General features: G+C 44.6%; 1 long non-coding RNA gene across 1 annotated transcript in view; it reads left to right on the plus strand.

Annotated features, from left to right (window-relative positions):
• The window catches only part of LOC310700723, a 45,369-nt gene extending 34,694 nt beyond the window's left edge, over window positions 1-10,675 (plus strand). The window contains exon 2 of the long non-coding RNA XR_014522759.1: window positions 7,389-10,675. This is a non-coding gene — a long non-coding RNA (uncharacterized lncRNA). The remainder of the gene's footprint in view (window positions 1-7,388) is intronic.
• The last annotated feature ends 5,820 nt before the right edge of the window (window positions 10,676-16,495 follow it).

Consider the following 16,495-nt stretch of genomic DNA (forward strand, 5'->3'; position numbering starts at 1 on the left):
GAAAGTTGGCTGATTGCACATGTGAAAATTATATAAAGCTACTTAGGATGCAATCCCATGCACACTTAATTGGATGTAAATACCATTTAACTCAGTGGAATTGACTTCCAAATAAACTTGCACTGAATTCAACTGTATTGAGTGAGAAAAGGCAAGACACTGGCTGAGAAGAACTCTAACGTTGCTTTTATCTGCACAATTGCACATGGTTATAAAGGCGGAAATGCATGTTCTCACGCAATGCAGTTGTGGGGGGGGGGAGCACAATTACAAAAGGGCTGGCCGCAATTGTGAAAACACTCCTTAAGAGAGAAATAAGGAGCTTGGCTTCCAGATATCATCCCATAAACCCAACAATAGCAGTCCCTGGAATTTAATGGGAACAGTGCATCTCCTTTGTACAAAGGCAACATAAAAAGCGGCTGGTGTATTGTGTCACAGTTGAAACTGGAAATCAGTATCTGAGAGGTGTCTTCTATCTTTCCATATGCAATGTCTTCTCACTATGTTAGGATTTAATCACATATTTTTATAATTGTATAGCTAGAAGTAATACCAAAATTGCAGTTTCCCTCCAGAGTTTTATATTTGAAGGCATTTATTCGTGTTCCCTTGGCACCTCTTTTAACTTGAGTGCAGCAAGAGCTCTTGCTACCAGGTGGAAGGAGTGAATGGGTTGTGTAACACTAGCAGTTAATAATACCTGGTCTGGAACAAATAAGATGGTGTCGCACATTCTTGTTAAATGCAACTGACTAAATCTGCATAGCTGCCACTCGCTAGGGACCTCAAAAGTTGGAAGTTGCTCTGGCCTCCCTAGGCCTGTGGGGAGGGCGGGCTTGACTGTGCAGTTTGACTATGCTAAGAGTCGGCCTCATTGTCATACATAGTGGCTGCCAAATCACAAAACGGTGTTTGGAAATGTGTGTTGGAAAATAAAATATTGATCACTTGCCAGTGATGGGGCCAAGTGAACGTTGACAGGGCATTCCACTGCCTTGGCACCACTACAGAAAAGGCCCCCTTCCCTGCTGTTTCACAAAGGTACTCTGCATTTGAATAATAATATGAAAACTCTGAGCTTTTAGTTGACTGAAGAATGTAGCCAGCTTGGGTATATTGGGGCATTGCAAAGGGAGTGGAAGGGCTTTGTTTCTACTTGTGCTCTTCATTTCATAGACCAGTCCGTTCCCCGAATGTGAAGTGGGCATAGCATATTTACTAACTGCCTATAGAATGGCAACTGCCAGAACATGGAAATGGTTACAAATATTGAACACATGCCACAGGTAATAGCATAGTGTTACAGACAGTGTTGTTAGAAAAATGGTCCTCAAAAGAGTGAGAGTGGCAAGAGGACAAGAGAAACATGACAACTCTGATGCTGTCTGGCATGATTTGATTGACTACAAAAATGTTGAAGCTCATGGAAGAGAGGAGTCAACAGTTTATAGCAGAGTTTGGTGTTTATAGCTCACCCCCTTTTGAGAGTAAAAGTGTGTCTTGCAATTAAAAGGAATTGGCAATATGTTCATGAACAAAGCTAAGCTAATCAGAAGTAATAAAACATTCCTTACCTGACCCAATCTGTCTGCTTATTTTGAAAAACACTGCAACCAGACAGAGGGCCTTCTCGGTAGTGGCGCCCGCCCTGTGGAACGCCCTCCCATCAGATGTCAAGGAAATAAGCAGTTATCCTATTTTTAAAAGACATCTGAAGGCAGCCCTGTTTAGGGAAGTTCTTAATATTTAATACTGTATTGTTTTTAACACTCGATTGGGAGCCGCCCAGGGTGGCTGGGGAAACTCAGCCAGATGGGCAGGGTATAAATAATAAATTATTATTATATTATAACCACTGCCATGTCCTCTCGGGATCCAGTTTGTAGAAATACTGATTTTATGTTTTATTCTGTATACATAAATGTAAGCTGTTTTGTAATTTACTCTGTTTACTTTGACAAATGGAAAATTGGTTAAATAAACAAACAAACAACAATATGTGATTTAGGTAGTTTCCAGGAAAGGAGGAAGTTTATAAATAACTCCAACCTAGTGTTTCATTACTGAGCTGCCCTTTCCTCCTCCTCTCACCTAGTGGTCTAAAATAGAAAATACCCATTTTTCCTATTGTTACAGTGTAACTTCCTGCAAATGAAGAAGAAGAATATTTGTAAGATTTTCCATGTTGTATTAATCTAGGCAGACACCGTGGGAGCTGTCTGGATAATGTGGTTCGTTGCAATTCTAGTTCCAGACAGAAATGCAGCACTCCCAAAAGACATAACCACATGACCTAAAGTACTGTCATTGCTCCATGATCTATTCTAAACTAATGTGCTTGTTGTATATGTTACTACTGTGGTGCAGGTCTCTATGAAAAAATCACCTTTTAAAATACGTTTACAATACGAGGCTTGTTTTATAGGTGCAATGTGGGGGGCATGCAAGGTTTAAATTTTAAAAGTGTCCATCCCATTTGATTATCCAGTTATGTAAGTACCTAAAGTTGGTCTTGGGAAAGCAGTAGTTTTATATACTGTGAGAGAGAATTGTAAAATTAACCTTACGATTGGCTTATTGGGCAGAAACTCTGGGTTACTCACTGGACGGGAAAAGTGGGAAGTCTACATCATGCTAATCCAATTGGCTGAAGGCAAGGTGGCTGAGACATAAGTCTATTCTACTACTGTTGAGTAACAGCAGAGACTGCTGACCAGAGGAGGAAGGCTTGCTAAGAAGAAAAATCTGATGGAGAAGCCAGATGTCTGGAAGGAGGTGGGAGACAGGCAGGAGGCTATTCCGGCTAGATATATATTATGCCCCCAAAGAGCTGAATCACTGGCTTAAGCTGAAGATCCAGCAGTGAGGAGAATTCAGAAAGGAGCTTCTGGAGCTGCCCGGAGAATTGCCTTGAAAGCCTTTCTCAAATGAAGCCAGCTGAAGTCTGCAGTTCCTGGTGGTGAGATTGACTGGGGAAGAGGGACTAAGGGTAAATGGAACGTAAGTTAAAACAGGTTAGAAACCAAGTTTTGTTGGTCAGCTGGTCATTTAAAGACACTCTAACCTTATTACAGCAGATGTACCATAAGTCTTGAAACAGTAACAACTTTAGTATTCATTTCATAGTTTATAATAAAGAATATATTGATACTTCTAATTATAAAAGTGTGGCTAGCTGGTTTTTTACCATGTCTATAATACTGTTTCTAGTGGGATATGGCATTGGCATCATAGATATTAAGAGGCAGTAGTTAAGAAGGTGAATCAGTGGTACAGTTGTAGATTAAAGCTTCATTGCAGCATGACAAGCCATATGGTGTTTTGAACTCCAGGGCAGTGGTAAGGCTACCTGAATTGCACAGCAAATAGGCAAATTCTACCTGGTAGACGACAAGAGTGGTGTGTGTGTGTGTGTGTGTGTGTGTGTGTGTGTGTGTGTGTTCGTGTGTGTTCTAAATATATAATGTCTGAGATGTTGAAACTATCCTGTCAATAGTAACTGATTTTAAGAACCTAAGGAGCTCTTCTGCATCAGACCTAAGGCCGGACAGCAATCAAACAGATGTCTCTAGGAAGTCCTCTAGCAGGGTGTTTTATATCACAGTCAGACTGTAATGTGTAAAAAGCTGCATGAGTTCTCAACATGCAAACTTGGTAGTGGGCACCAGTAAATTATCAACTGATAAGATCTTTTTCCTGCCTTTCAGCAAAAGCGTCTAAATTGGAGAACAATAATATTTAAAATTCAACCATTAACATGAGCTTCAAACAAAAGCACATTTTGAAAAATGCAAAACAACAAAGCAGCTGTAAAAGCAGAGAGATGGCAAGAATAAAAAGATTTATTAAAACCTGGGAGAATACATCATTTTCAGCAGAAACCGTATGTATGTCTGTTGGTTAGCAACAGAAGAGTGGCAGGATCTGTCCATCTGTGGTCATGGAGATTTAAACCATAGAATCATAGAATCATAGAGTTGGAAGAGACCACAAGGGCCATCGAGTCCAACCCCCTGCCAAGCAGGAAACACCATCAGAGCACTCCTGACATATGGTTGTCAAGCCTCTGCTTAAAGACCTCCAAAGAAGGAGACTCCACCACACTCCTTGGCAGCAAATTCCACTGTCGAACAGCTCTTACTGTCAGGAAGTTCTTCCTAATGTGCCATAAAGCATTCTATAAGAATTTAGAAGTGAAATGTTTCTGTTTTGTTTCATGCTGAACGTGCTAAAGAGCAGCCGTGCCATGATGGTCTTGATCCTTTTATGAGAAGCCATTTATTACTATTGTGCATGCATTTGCTGGGGAGCGAGGAAAGTACCACAGCGCACATGCTCAGTTGTGGTGGTGGAATAGCAATGAACCAATCCGCAAAGCAGCCAAGGAGGAACCACTGTGGCTAAACATGATCAGATATAACCATTTCACTGAGTATGAGTAACAGTGGTTGAATGTGTTTCTCCCTGATGCAGAATTTGCTGAAGCAACAGCAGTCAAAAGCTGAATCCCTCCCCCCCCATTACAATAAGATCTGTAGGGTCCACAGGTGGAGTCCCCAGTACTACCTTCCAGGCTATATATTCTCTTCCCCAAAAAGTGTTGTTTTGCCCCTGAAAAAAAAACAACAACTTTGGCTCCTGCACCTCTTTTTCTGGAAAAAAGCACTGCACCCAACTATCTTAATGTTCTTAAATGACAGAATCACCCACTAGGTGGAGGTATAGCTTAATCACTCCCAATATATAGGCAGTCTACTGCTGCTTGTGTGTTTTGAGATAGCAGTTGATCCTGTGTCGAAGCTTCCGTAGAAATGAAAACGGCAGTGGTGATTTCCTTGTGAAGTCTCCAACCCACGCACCCAGGGTTTGCGCCTTAGTTAATTCATCACTCCTCTGAGCTGACATTTGTTTGGAAAATGTGAGGTCATGCTGCTGTGGTCTGGGAAGTCAAATAGGCTCATAGAGAGAGGAAAAGGGGAATCCCAGCAGGACTTTGTGATTTCTAAACAAATGACCCATGACTACAGACACAGTTCCTCCGGACAGCATGTCAGCTGAGCACTTATGACGGAATGAGAGGTTGTACAAGACTACATTTCTTCTTTTGAGTATTCAAGAAGATGATTATAGAATGCCAATTGTATAATTGGTATTCAACATTCCAATGATGTGTGTGCATGTATTTCCTAACCCTGAGGATCATTGTTTGAAACATGCCTGCATAACCACTAGTTTTAGGTAGTAGTAGTAGTAGTAGTAGTAGTAGTAGTAATTTATACCCCGCCCATCTGGCTGGGTTTCCTCAGCCACTCTGGGCGACTTCCAATCGAATATTAAAAACAATACAGCGTCAGACATTAAAAACTTCCCTAAACAGTTGTCTTTTAAAAGTAAAATAGTTGTTTATTGCCTTGACATTTGCCTTGACATATGTCCCTGCAGTCATGGATGCTTCTCTGCAGGGGGGGGAACTACATGGCCTCCACCTGTCTTGGTCCTCTTCCCCGCTACCTTTTACCAAATTGCATCTTTTACTTGTTTAAGATTTGCAGCTCTAAGCTGAGAGAGTGTCACAATTTGTTACCACGAGCAGAAAAGCACTGCAAAACTCATCAAATGCCAAAAAATGAAGAAGAAGAAATCTAAACGTAAAGCCCTTTTTGAGATTCAGAGCCCAGGCCAAATGACCCTCCTGCCACCTGCCTCTGAATAGTACTGATCTCACATGAGAAAAGGCTGAGTCTGTCAGCATCGCAATAGCTCACCGGTGCAAGATATCTTTTCAAAGGGCTTTCATGCTAATCGCTTTCATCCTTCTAGAGGTAGAAGAAATAGATCTTGCAAAGGGTTTCAGGGTTAGTTGCCATATCCCAAGGCTGTAAACGGAGCAAGGAGGTGTTGCCAGAGTTAGCTGCTGTATCTAAAAATAGCAAAGCTAAGTGAGAACAAAGATTCACCCTGCCTACGCACAGTACATTTAAAACACATTAGAAGCACATTATTTCCCTCAAGTAATTCTGTATCTGCAGTTTGTTAAGGGTTGCTGAAAACCGTAGCTCCGTGAGAGGTAAACTCGAGCGACCAGAACGCTTGGAAGGCAAAATATGCTTCAAATGCGCTTTAAAGCTGCTTATAATGAACAAGGCCTTCTTAATGTGCTTGGCGTCTTTTGGAAATCTCTAACCGTTCCTGCCAGTTTCAAAGATGTCAGATATGCAGCAACCACAGGAGAGTTGCAATAAATAATGTCTTCTCTAAATATTTCAGTTCTAAGCTGCTGGGTCTACTGATGGAAAGAAAATGTTGAAACCCACAACCGCATGTGATCTCCATTATAGATTAAAATATTTCGAAATACTTCATGGCTAAGCACCCATATTGAGAAAACGACATTAAAATGGCAGTCATCTGGAGTTCCTATAGCAAGGGATACTCAAAGCCATAGTACACAGTGCCACAACACTATTTGCATTTGCTGTTTGCCTATTAAGCAGTTTTGTGTTTTTTATATTGTAGCTTTATGTTGAGATCTGCAGATGAAGGGCGGCATGCAAATTTAATAAACAATACTAAGTGAGAGCAGCTATATCTGAAGAGTTGCATTCTTACAGCGCAGTGCTTAGGCATGTCTACTCAGAAGTAAGTAATTGACCCAGACAGGGAAATATTTCCTTATGGCCAATTAGTGCATTAATAGCAGAGGTGAGATTAGAACAGAGGACTTTGGGTTATTGTTCTGTCGGCCACTATGCTACACTGCTTTTATGATGTAGAATCATAGCATTGAAGAGTTGGAAAGGTACCACGAGGGTCATCTAGTCCGACCCCCTGCAATGCAGGAATCTTTTGCCCAACGTGGGGCTCGAACCCACGTCCCTGAGATTAAGAGCCTTGTGCTCTACCAACAGAGCTATCCCAGTTCCATTCTCAGAGCTGCATTTCTGTTGCAAGCAGAGGGTTCCCACTCTAGAGACTGTTAAGTGCACCCCACTTCCCTGAGCAGGAAGTAATTCCAGAGGCAGTGCTTCAAGCTCAGGTTTCCTTTGATGCGAGAGCACAGGAGGCATAGGGTGTCTCCGTAATATTTGCTTTATTGATAAATACACACAGCATAAGCAGAGGCAAACAAACTCCTAAGAAAGGTTACAAAACCCTGGCCCTGCATCAGATTTCCAGCAAACAGCTGAATCCCATGGGTGGCTTAACCTAGCCAACTCCACTTCAAACCAATAAATCCTTTTCTCTGCCTCTCTCCCACACTTCAATGCCTGTAGAATTCCAAAGACGGCAGGAAATTAAGGGCTGTTAAGTCCCTAATCAGGGACGCGGGTGGCGCTGTGGGTTAAACCACAGAGCCTAGGACTTGCCGATCAGAAGGTCGGCAGTTCGAATCCCTGCGACGGGGTGAGCTCCCGTTGCTCAGTCCCTGCTCCTGCCAACCTAGCAGTTCGAAAGCACATCAAAGTGCAAGTAGATAAATAGGTACCGCTCTGGCGGGAAGGTAAACAGTGTTTCCGTGTGCTGCTCTGGTTCGCCAGAAGCGGCTTAGTCATGCTGGCCACATGACCCGGAAGCTGTACGCCGGCTCCCTCGGCCAATAAAGCGAGATGAGCGCCGCAACCCCAGAGTTGGCCACGACTGGACCTAATGGTCAGGGGTCCCTTTACCTTTAAGTCCCTAATCACCCCATAACTTTGATAAGCAAAATTGTAGCAATTGGCTCACTCGTTTTCATGCAATCGGCAAAAAGTCCTTGCAAAGTACAATCCAATGAATAGTCCCAGGGGTGCCAACTTGAATAAAATATTGTGGGGGCCCAGATAAGCCCCGCCTCACATAATCAGTCACATGCTGCAATGTACACATACCATTTGAATGGGAATGCCCATCAACTTTCCCCCTCAAATATTTTATTGTGAAGGCCAAAGACCCCGGCCCCTAGGAGTTGGCTCCTATGCAAAGTCCAGTTGGTGTAAAAATAATCACTTTCAAGTTACCTTGACTTTGTCTTCCCAAGTTCTGTTTTCTGTCACCGTATTCGTGAATCTTTTAATTCAAGCCTCCAGTCTAAGGAACCTCAGGACAGTTTACAGATGTGCGTTTCTCTAAACAAATCGCACTAGGAGGGATTGCTGCAGAAGATTTCCACAAAATAGGAAGGAAGTCACTGTTGCGTCATGGAGTATGGGGATGGCATGGGATGGGGTGGAGGGTGTGCAATATCTCAGTGAAAGAGCAAATAATTTACATGGAAAATGTTGCAGACTCGGTACTCAGCCTCCTCAAACTTAGCTGGCAATCCCCACTACTCGTCAGTAGACATTGCTGATGTCAGTGACTCGGAACAAGGCCGTTTCCTATGTGAGGTTGTGTGCTTTTCATAGAGGGAAATCTCTATGAAGGAAGTGGGAGCAGTGAACTGTTGCTTCAAATAAAAAAATCATAGCTGAATTTAGTTTTTTTTTAGGATAGTCGCTTCCTTTTTAAAAGCCAGACATACCTGACAATGAATTATTCTAATCAGTAAGTACATTGATGATAAAGAGTTTGTACTGAAAATCTGGGATATAATTATTTGTATGGCTTTAATGTACTGTATTTTAATAAATATATATAGAAAGTTTTAATTCTATCAGTGTTTAATTCATTTTTAATTATTTCCCTCCTATGTTTCTAGCTGTTCTTATTTTTATCTGTAAGCTATCTTGAGTACTTGACCGGGGGGTGGGGGTGGATACGTAACACTGAGTACTAGATTATTTATCTGCATGATTATTATTCCTTCTTTGCTGCTTTGAGAGATTTTGCCATCCTATATATAATAGTCCAGTTGACTTTATATGCATACATTAGCATATGTACTGGTATATTTTACATAAATGTGTAGTTTGTCCTCTTTTCATTACTAATTTTTATTTCAGCAATTTGTATCACAGTTTTCTCTGAGCGGTGTACGGGAGACCCAATACAACAAGACAAAAACGAGTTAAAACTTTGAAATAAGAATTCAATGAAAAAGAATCATAAATTCTGCTGGAACGACGACAACAAAAGCCTTCAGTAAGTGCTGGGAGTTCAACAGGGAGCAGGGCCCTGTCTGACCTCCCTTGAAGCCCTCACCAGTGGTGTAGCGTGGAGGGGAGCAGGAAGGTCAAGCCCCTGGGCCCAAATTTATGAGAGGGCACAATGAGGTGCCCCCACAACAGGCTCCATCATCTAGACCGGGGCCATCGGGAGGCAAGCAGTGTCCAGGTGGGGCTTTGGCAGCAGTGGCAGGAGCAACACCTTCTCATGACCGATGAATGGGTGCTGGCATGCGCCCTGCTGCTGGGCCAGCCAGGAGGAAAAGGGCACTGCCACTGCTGCCACCCGCCAAAAAAGGAGGGAGGAAAGCACCTGCAGGGACAGGAGGGTGAGGCGACACAGCAGTGCTCCTGGCTTTGTGTTTCTCTGCCTTATCTCTGCTCCTAGGTTGGGGCCAGTTTGCAAGGAGACACTCCCTTGATTAGACACTGGCCAGCGAAGGGACTGGCTGTTCACCAGTCCAATACTTGTCCTGCCCTGCGCTCCGGCAACCCACGCTATGCCCCTGGACCTCATTGACTGAGTAGGGATTTAAGGGGCCAGGTGGATTGATAGCAAAACCACTCGGCAAAGTTCCTCGGCTATCTGCTTGCCCTAAAATAGTGTTAACATTTTGCAGCAGTTTAATGAAATCCAGTGAACCGCTTCTTAAACAACAGTGAAACACTGGCAGTGAAAATTACACGCCGGTCAGGCTGGTTTACCCAGCTACTGTTTGATAACATTGGCACAGATAAGCATGGAGTGTTGGTGACTTCCTCTTTGCATTCTTTATTTGCTTCAGCTTTTGTATTCTTTGCCGACCATATTACCAGTTAAATCTCAGTCTCACTTTCCCAGCTACACTCATCATGCCTTTATTACGTAGCTAGGTATGTAAAGGGCCCAGAAAACACCACCCTTAAAGATAACTCAGAGGGCATCTTGCAGGTAGCCACGGATTGTGTGCTTTGCATCACTACCGTTCCCTATCAAAGTATTCCACGTATTTTGTTGGTATGGTGAGCAAGCATCCTAAAAGCTACCCCGTGGCTCACATTCCACCCACCTTTCATATCTCAGGTCTGTATCATTCCCCTCCACCCTGCATGCCACATTGGAATTCCTGAATGAGATCCCAGAATGCAGCTCACCCCCACACTTGTGAAATACCGAATTGTTTTGGATGGTAGCGGTGGTAGCCTAGAGTGGGTTTAATGCAGGTATATTGGCCCTTCCCCTTCAGATAGGGGAAGCTGTTCCATTCAGTGGCGTAGCGTGGGTTGCCAGAACCTGGGGTTTGGTCCCTGGCCCCTCCAGTTATGAGGATCAAGAAGCAAATTAGGGGGAATAACTCTTCCTGAGATGCTGGGGAGCTATTGCCAGTCAGAATAGGCAATGCTGGTGTAGACGGACAAATAATCTCACCTGCTATTAGTTGGCTTCCTGTGTACAATATCCCATGCATAGTCCAGCATCCCCATCCTTGATGGCATTGCTCTCTTCCTACATATCAGTGGTGGGGAACCACTGACCCTCTGGATATTGCTGGGTTACAACTCTCCCCGACTTTGTATGGGAGCTGCCCTACTTGACCAATAAACAGGCATATCCAGTGCATATCCAGTGCTGTGGTGCAAAGCTTCTTCTTCCGCCCCACCCCCCGCTTCCCAGAGTTTTTTAGGGAGAGAGATAAAACTTTATTCGCATTAGCCAATGGCCATAGCAACAGTAAAACATTACAGTATATGCAGAAAAGGAAATTTGATATAAAAGCACAATTAAAAGTCCTGAATCAGCAGTCAGTTAGTGGCCCTTATTCTGATTGCCCCTGCTATGAACCTAGCAACATTTGCTGTTGTCTGCTCATTTTGATCTGATAGAAGAAAGGACATTGTGGCAGTGGTTGAGCGCCCTGGGATGGTTAGTACAAGTGGGGTGATGATCTCATTCCTCAGGTCTTTGTAGAGAGTACAGGACAGGAGGACGTGTGCCGATGTTTCGGTGCTACCATCTCCACAAGGGCAAAGACGTTTCTCAGACGGGATCTTTTGGAATCGACCCTCAAGTACCGCAGATGGCAAAACATCCAGTCTTGCAAGTGTAAAAGCACGCCTGTATTTTGGGATAATAAGTTTGTGCAGATATGGAGCCAGAGAATCAAAATGGAGAGGTGGAAACTGGACATACCAAGGGCAGAATTTCCTTATAGTGGCCAGGTTGTTCTGATGCTCAGTATCTTTTAGACGTTGACCAATTAGACTGTTTGCTTTATTGAGGCCCATAGTGAGTAGGTGTTGTGGGGATAGGCCAGAAGAGTGACAGTGCTGCTGGCAGGACTGGAGGAGGCGGGCAGTGGCTGGAGGGCGGCTCCTACAACTGGGAAAAGGCAGAGGCTGGATGCAGTGCCTTTTGGCTCAGCTGGCCACTTCATGCCGCTGTGGCAATGGCAGATGGAGGCTCCGGGCGCGGCGCTGCTTCGGTGCGGCATGGCAGAGGCAGGAGAGGGCAGCAAGCTGATGCTGGGAGGCACCACGTCCAGCCTCTGCCTTTTCCCTGGTGCCCTCCAGAGCTTGGCACCCTGGTGCCCTGTGTCACTAGCCTCTATGAGTAAGACGCCCCTGTAAAGGTAAAGGGATCCCTGACCATTAGGTCCAGTCGTGGCCAACTCTGGGGTTGCGGTGCTCATCTCGCTTTACTGGCCGAGGAGCCGGCGTTTGTCCACAGACAGCTTCCGGGTCATGTGGCCAGCATGACTAAGCCACTTCTGGCGAAGCAGAGCAGTGCACGGAAACGCCGTTTACCTTCCCGCTGGAGCGGTACCTATTTATCTACTTGCACTTTGACGTGCTTTCGAACTGCTAGGCTGGCAGGAGCTGGGACCGAGCAATGGGAGCTCACCTCCCTTTTTTGAGAGGAAAGGTGGACAGCCAGTGACAACAAAGCCAAGGGATTCCAAGGGCTGACTCCAGGCCCTAGTGGGTGCCTAGCATTACTGACCGCTGATGCCAGCCCTGCAGGTAGGAAGGTGTAGCTTACCCAGCAGGTTTAGGAAAAGATGCATGCAGCAAAATTCCATCTTCCACACAACAGCTGTTAATATACTGCTTTCATTCCAGAATGGTTTCTAAGCAGTTTGCAAGCATAAAAGCAATTGCAGAATCGATACACAGCAAAACAACCTCACCAAAACATTAAATACATTCATATTTAAATTTTACAATAAAACAAACCCATAAAAACCAACACTTTAAAAAGTTGGCTCAGGATGGTTAGGGGAATGCTTGCGTAAACAGGTGCATGTTCAAGATACGAAAATAAGCTAGCTCGGTGTTTCCAAATAGTCTTCAAAAGGTAGAGAGAATATATACTAGCTCTGCCTTACTTTGGGGCAGGTCATCCTACCTATAATGATTTCTGATCATCTAATGTACATCTGATAACTTTTCGTACACCTGAAGCAGTTTTCTGCCAGAAAGCGGGGGAATCGTTTTACGCACAGGGAAATTTGAGGCTAAATCTAATGAATACTTGATTCCTTGGTATGAGCAACAAAAAGATCAGACTTCCTCGGCTGAGACGGAGAAAATAGTACAAGCAGCTAAAACTGCATCTGCACCACCCAGAACCTTCAGCAGACATTTCCCACAGGTGTTGCTTTGCAAACATGCGGGTTATAAACTTGCCGTTTTCAAAATGACGGCCGTGCTTTAGGGAATACTGAGTTCTGAATGCAGATGCCCTAAATTCCCCAATATGAACTCCGGTGAAATGGGTAAGACTGGAATCTGACACACTCTGGGGGTGCTCAGACAAAAAACAAGGGTAACCACCACCCATACCAACAGCATGAAGAAACTGTCTGGTGCTATCAGGGTAGGGTTTTTGGGGAGATGTCCAGGGCCCCAGTTAGCAGGGACACCCCATCCCACAAGCAGAGGACATTTTGAAATAAGCAGAGTAATACACGTTACCATCTGAAGCACAGCTTTCCGAACTTTGCATGTCGGTGGCACACTTTTTAGACATGCATCATTTCGTGACACAGTAATTCAGTTTTACTAGTAAACCGGAGGTTAAACTAACCCCTTTCCACCCCTGGAAGGAGCGTGGGGAGTATTCGCACGACACACCTACACCCAGCAGCCAACATCCTAACGTGCCACAACACCCAGTTTGGAAAGCTCTGATCTGACTGCATATATACAGAAGCAATGTACAAAGGTTAATACAGTGGTACCTTGGTTTACAACCATAATCCGTTCCAGAGGTCCGGTTGCAAACCAAAACAGGTTGCAACCCAAGGTGCGCTTTTGCCAATGGGGCCTAAAAAGGGGGGGCGGTTGTAATCCCCCCCCAAAAGGGTTGTAATCCAAACAAAGGGATACGCACTTCTGGGTTTGACATGGTTGTACAGTGGTACCTCTAGATGTGAACGGGATTCATCCAGGAGCCCCGTTCGCATCTAGAAGCAAACATAACCAGCGATGGCACGCCTGCGCACGCGCGTGTCACTTTTTGCTGCTTCTGCGCATGCGTGTGACGTCATTTTGAGCATGTGCACATGTGCAAGCGGTGAAACCTGGAAGTAACGTGCTCCGTTACTTCTGGGTTGCCGCAGAGCGCAACTCGAACGCGCTCATCCCGAAGCACATTCAACCCGAGGTATGACTGTAATCCAAAATGGTTGTAAACCAAGGTACCACTGTACATTAGCAGTATTTTAAAAATACTTGTAAAGACATTATGACTGGACAATAAGTCATTTTAATGATTTGATAATTTAAAATGGACATGTGGTATGATGATAAACAATGGAACCAGGGAAGGGAATAGGGGGAAGTCAACTCTATTTTTTCGATGTTTGAATATGTATTGTTTTTATTTTATTTTTTGTTTTTGGATAATTAATAAAATATTTTAAAAAGGAAAGCCCTGGTCTAAAGGGGGGGGCGCAGCTCTATAGTGCTGCTTTTGACCTATAAAGCTTTAAATGGCCCAGGACCGCAATATGGAGTTGGATTTAGAGGAGTGCAACCATTTGGCCACATTGGGTGCAGAGCTTCAGGGACAGCACAGCTATGAGGTAGAATGAAAAGCAAAAGGCTGGAGTGCCAAATTTTGGCGTCACACGGTGCTGCTGAAATTTGAGACCCCCAAGTGTGCCATTGCACAATAGCTCAAGGACTGCCTCTCCCCATATGAAATGACCTGGACCTTGCAATCATCACCTGAGGCCCTTCTTTGTGTGTCTCCTCTGTGAGAGGTCCGGTGGGTGGCAACACAAGAATGGGCCTTTTCTGTGGTGGCTCTCTTATTTGTGGCATGCTCTCCCCCCAGGGAGGCTTGCCTGGCGCATTCATTACATAAAGTGGTACCTTGGGTTACAGATGCTTCAGGTTACAGACTCCGCTAACCCAGAAATAGTACCTCGGGTTAAGAACTTTGCTTCAGGAGGAGAACAGAAATTGCGCAGCGGGAGGCCCCATTAGCTAAAGTGGTAAGGTTAAGAACAGTTTCAGGTTAAGAACGGACCTCCAGAACAAATTAAGTTCTTAACCTGAGGTACCACTGTATCTTTAGGTGCCAGGCGTAAACATTTCCCTTTTTCCAGGCCTTTGGCTAATTAAATTATCTTGTCCTTTTTAACTGTATGTGGGGGGTATTGCTTTTCTTTCTTACTATGGCATGTATTTTTATGTTTTTATATCGTAAAATGCCCTGTGATCCTGGATGATGGGTGGCACAGAGAATGAACTGATTAATTAATAATAATAATAATAATAATAATAATAATAATAATAATAATATATACAGCTTGGGACCAGGGTACCTGAAAGATTGTCTCATCCCTTATATTCCCCCCAGTGGCGTAGCGTGGGGGGTGCAGGGGGGGCCGGCCGCACCGGGCGCAACATCTGGGGGTTAGGGTTAGGGGACGCAAATCCACGGGTTAGGGGGCGCAAATTACTTGCCTTGCCCCGGGTCCTGACAACCCACGCTACGCCACTGACTCCCCCTCAACCACTGCGCTCTACAGGTGAGGGCCTCCTGAAGTAACTATCTTACTGGAAGGTCAATTTTGTACAATGCTTTTAGCCTTGAGGCACCTGCTCTGCCCTGTGGAATCACCTTCCCACGTACATCCGCTTGCGGCAGACCTTCCTCTTCCAACAAGCCTTTCCAACTGAGAATCGTTCCTAGTCTGTGCCTGGGACCGTTTTAATTTTAGTTTAATAGTTTTATCACTGTTGGAGATGCAGTAGGGATAATGCTTCTCTACTGAAAGATTTTTGGCAGAAGATAACTGAAACTATCAACAGAACCGTGTGGAACAACCTTACATTTACAGAGCAAAATATCCTCTTGAATTACGTATATACCTAGCACATGGAACCTTACAAAAGGACAATACAGGTGGACTCTCCGTGCCCTTATCTCAGCAAAAAGACTGATCCTGATGAACTGGAAAAATCAAAACGTGGCTCCCTTCTACGATTGGATTGAAGTCTTATACAAACTTGCAACGTATGAACAACTTGCATAAGCGCAGACTTGCCATGGGCAAATTCAATTACAGTCGTATCTCGGGTTGGGTTAAGTACTTAATTCGTTCCGGAGGTCCGTTCTTAACCTGAAACTGTTCTTAACCTGAAGCACCACTTTAGCTAATGGGGCCTCCTGCTGCCGCCGCGCTGCCGGAGCACGATTTCTGTTCTCATCCTGAAGCAAAGTTCTTAACCCAAGGTACTATTTCTGGGTTAGCAGAGCCTGTAACCTGAAGCGTATGTAACCTAAAGCATATGTAACCTAAAGCATATGTAACCCGAGGTACCACTGTATATTTGGAATCCATTCTTACAAATACTGTAATAGGTTACGGTCTGGTGAAATACAGTAACAACCTTGTAAAGTATACATTTTGGGGGATTTCCCCCTTCCCCCTTTATTTTTCCTTTCTACAAGTGTTCCGTTTCTCTTTCTTTTCTTTACGTCTCACTATGTTCAGTGCGCATATAATCATGTACTCTTTGACCTTTCAGTACAGAAATTTAAATTTGTTGTTTTGTCACTTGTTTGTCGCCTTGGGCAACTTTGGGAAGGCTCTATCCACCTCACCAATCCACAAAATAAAACGCACACCTCCTCCTCCGGGGGAAGCAAATCCCACCAAGTCCAGAGTGTACAGAGAAACGACGGCACCCCCCCCACCCCTACCGAGAGAAAAGCAGGGGACTTTTTCGGGGGGTTGCTAAGGCGGGCGGGGGTGGCAGCAACAAGTGAAAAGCGCAAGGGAAAGTGCGCGCTCGCGGCCAGCTGGCTGCCTGTGGGGCCCCCGGAGTCCTTCCTTTCCTGTTGACTCCGACAGAGCCGCTTCTGGCTGAGCCCGGCCCCTTCCCCTGTCCCCCCCCCCCCCCCGCCGCTCACA

Source organism: Podarcis liolepis (assembly GCF_965112155.1).
Source record: "Podarcis liolepis genome assembly, chromosome: 2".
In the NCBI taxonomy this organism is placed as follows: Eukaryota; Metazoa; Chordata; class Lepidosauria; order Squamata; family Lacertidae; genus Podarcis; species Podarcis liolepis.